Source organism: Triticum dicoccoides, chromosome 5B (assembly GCF_002162155.2).
Source record: "Triticum dicoccoides isolate Atlit2015 ecotype Zavitan chromosome 5B, WEW_v2.0, whole genome shotgun sequence".
In the NCBI taxonomy this organism is placed as follows: Eukaryota; Viridiplantae; Streptophyta; class Magnoliopsida; order Poales; family Poaceae; genus Triticum; species Triticum dicoccoides.
The window spans coordinates 253092314-253096306 of NC_041389.1; positions in this window are offsets into that span (position 1 = coordinate 253092314).

Here is a 3993-nt window from a genome sequence, read left to right on the forward strand (position 1 = left end):
GGGGGGGATTTGCCGTCAAACAATCATGTACTTGAATTAGATCTATGCAGAATTGTATTCTCAAAAGTCCCCTAGATCCAAGAAGAAACATATGTCTTGTATCCAACTACACTCCAAGAAAGAACATACACCAAGTTAACTCATGTGCCCTAATTGACTGCTCAAAACCTGAGGTCATAAGGCTCATCAGGAAAACATACACACTACAAAGTTTCAGCTTTACTACTGTGCTCAACATGAAAGCCTAAATCGAAGTGCAAAATGACTCTGATTCAGTTGGCAGTTTCAGAAATACCAAATACTATCTTATGGTTCAAAGTGTGAAACATGTTTTGTCAAAACCAAAGTGGTCAGAAAAAAAACGTCACCAGAGGAACTATAGAATATGTTTACAGAGAATGCATATTAGTAAGTTGTCCATTCTCAGGAGATAACATGCCCTTCAGACCAAGACTTGACAAGTTCCTACAAAACAAAGGCACACACAAATTAGGCAAAAACATCAAAATACATATTATCAATCAGAGCATAGGGAAATGTTGCAAACATAACACATGATAGAAAACAATCTAAACAAAGCAAACGTAGCTGCACAAGATGGGCATCCTATACTGAATAGCCCATGCATGTCAGGGGAACTGGATGTTTAACAAGATATGCCCAACACTGATGCTCCACATGCGATTTTGTAAAAGATCCTATTTGTTTTTTGAAAGTGTTAATAAGAACCCTCCTTATCAGGACGGTCAACAAACTGTCAATCCAAGAAAGATGCTCCCTAAATGCAGTTGAAATGTCTTATTTTAGGACAAGAAAATGCCAATCATCCTTCCAACGACGCAAGACAACATAATATGATTCTGCAGTTATGCTAATAGCCACAAATACTTAATACGGTGCAACATCAGGCGTTGGTTTGTTCCAAAGAAGCATAAATGACAAATCTGGGTTCCATCTTTTTTCTGTGCAAATAAAGGAAAAACTTACAAGCCTACGACCCACCCATCATCCGAGCACTGCATGCCAAACCAAGAACAAGGACCAGCGTGGTCTTCATACCAATACAGCGGAGCACCGCGGATCAGCCTCTACCATCTCCCTGAACCTCAGAAGAGCAATACCTGCAAAGAATCCAGCAAACAAAGCCCTAATAAGAGTCAAACGAGGAAGCTGGCAAAACAATAAACCACAGCCGAAAGAAGAAGCAATCGAAGCCACGACCCGACACCTTCGTGATTCAGGGACACACACAGCTCGAAGTGATGCTCCAAATTAGATCAAACTGACTTTTGATGCACAGGAAATTTCACCTGGATCCACTCTATAATCGAGGGACTCATAACTATAATTGTCTCCCATACTAAGTTTTTCATTCACGCCTCTACAACGCCACTCATTCTTATGCAACTTGCTAGTGACAGAGATGACCAAATCAATGTCGCAGATCCGTAGTAAAATTGCTGCTCGGTTCTTCCAATTGCCTCATCAATTTTACTATTAATTGAATGAAATAACAAGCAATCACATCATCTATTCATAAAAAGTACCCCAACAAAGGTCAAATCCGCATAGACATAAGGGAGGAAGAGCGCATTGTGCTTCTCTGGATCCTATTCATCGGGGATGTGGAGGATAGTAGCGGGAGGAGGGCTGGTGATCGAGGGCCTCTGCTCGTCGGCATCGACCACCGCTCCTTGGAGAAGACTACCATGTCGGATCCCGTCGGCCGGACTCCGCGCCATGGTCAGCGTCATCCTCCAGCGTGGGCTCACGCAGGCAGGCCTTGGAGGAGCGAGGCGACTGTGAGGGTCACGACCGCCGCAAGGTGCCGCGCGACGCTCCAGCTTTCGCATCTTGCTTCTGGTCCCGGCCCCCTCTATGCTCGCTCGTGCTCCGGAGCCGCCCTTGCACGACGGCGGAGTGGATTCCGGCGGCGCGACACCCTTGCACGACGGCGGAGTGGATTCCGGCGGCGCGACAGAGAGGAGGAGTCTGGCGGCGCGATGGCGAGGCGGAGTCCGGCGGCGCGCGACGGCGTGGCAGGGGGCGGCGGCGCGCTGGAGGTGGAGACGTGATTGGGGGTCGTGGGTCGTGCGGGTAGATGGATTATTTTCTGTAGGGGGGCGCGGGTTGAATATTCCAAATGACAGGGGTTTCGTGCAAAAACGAAACGTTTCTCAGGTATGCACTTTAAAAACTGACTGCGGGTTTAGTTAAAAAAATAGAAGGACTTTTATGAAAAAACATCGCAATGGTGAACCCGGAGACCCAATCCATGCTTTATTATTAGGGAGAGACTAGCAAAGAGCCCGTGCGTTGCAACGGGATAGAAAACATAACACACACTCTTAACTCAACAACCATCACTCAAGACCACAATAGGTCCATCTTCTTTATTTTTGCGAGGCATCATATTTGTGTTGCCACTTATCCTCCTTCTCACCCTCGCCGGTGATGGCCTCGGTGTTCACACAAAACAACAAAAAACGTGTGTTGAATATGGTTAATCCTAAGGCGTCTCTCTCCCTCTCTCCTCCCTCTCCCCCCCTCTCTCCCTCTCCCTCTCTCTCTCTCTCTCTCACTCTCTCTCTCTCTCACTCTCGCGATGAGAAATCTATCGTTTTTCCTTGCGACATTTTTCAGACGTATGCACGTGTAGTTATCGATGTTTTCTTTTCCATATATGGTTATAGTGGAGTGTTTATTTGCAATCCGGATCGCCGCCGGTATGGAAAAACGGATCTTGCGCTATAAATTATAAGTTTGCTTCCATAACAATATTTTTAAATATTTAACAGGTAAAATTAACATCATATTTAGATTCCACACATTTTTCTAATAAAATTTCATATATAATATGTTAAAATCGAAGTTACGGTTTAAAAGATACAGATAATTTAGAAAATCATTTGGTTTGACTCAAATATATTCCAAAATAATATTTAAAGATACTTAAAAGGTAAAAATAATCTCATATTCATATTCTACATATTTTTCTAATCAAATTTCATACATAACATGTTCAAATCGAAGTTACGGTTTAAAAGATATGGTTGATTTTAAAAAGCATTTGTTTGACTTAAATATGATCTGCGGATGAATTACCTAAGACATCAGGGAGTTTTTCGAAAAATGTAAAATAACGGTTCGGGTGTGACTTAAATCCGGACGGCGGGTTGATTTCAAGAAAAGACATGGACTTTTGTGTAAAATACGAAAATAACGATTCGTTTGAACTTAAAACAGGAATGCGGGTTGAATTCTCTGAAATAGAGGGACTTTTCTGAAAATGGCATGACAGACGAAAGAAACCCAATTTACTTTATTATTAGGTAAAGACTAGGAAAATTGCCCGTGCGTTGCAACGGGAGAAAAAAACACACGCCCATGACCAATGCTACGCTATTGATTCAACAACAACTGCGATAAATCAAGCGGCGGCCGGTGGTTAAGCTAAATGAACCAAATGGATAATTAAGTGTATAGGATCGATGGATCAATTAACAATACTATTCTTTGGGGTAATTCAAAACTTGCAACCTGAATCCTAGCCAATTAATCATACACATATTGGTTATTTTGAGTTACCGACGTCACACAATAAAATTGTGCTATACTTCGTCTGATAACAAGGCATGTGATGTGAAATCCTTGTCGTATAGATGTTTTAATTTCATGTTTTGTTGTGATATATGGAGAATTCTCCATCGAAATTGAATCTTTATTTACTCTGTTGCGTCTCAGTTCACAAGACACAAGTGTGTATAAGGTGGTTGCCAAGTTCCTTTGTACCATATCCAACATGTACATCTTTAGGGACGTTGGACATGGCATCATTTTTCTGATCCGGACAATAGCTTCATTGAGATCAACTAAAGACTATTACCATGACGTAAATGTCTGTGTTTTGACTTTTTTTTGAGAAAACTTTAAAACTATTTTTCTTCAATTATGAAAGTACAACGAACACCAATAATAATAAAATTTACATCC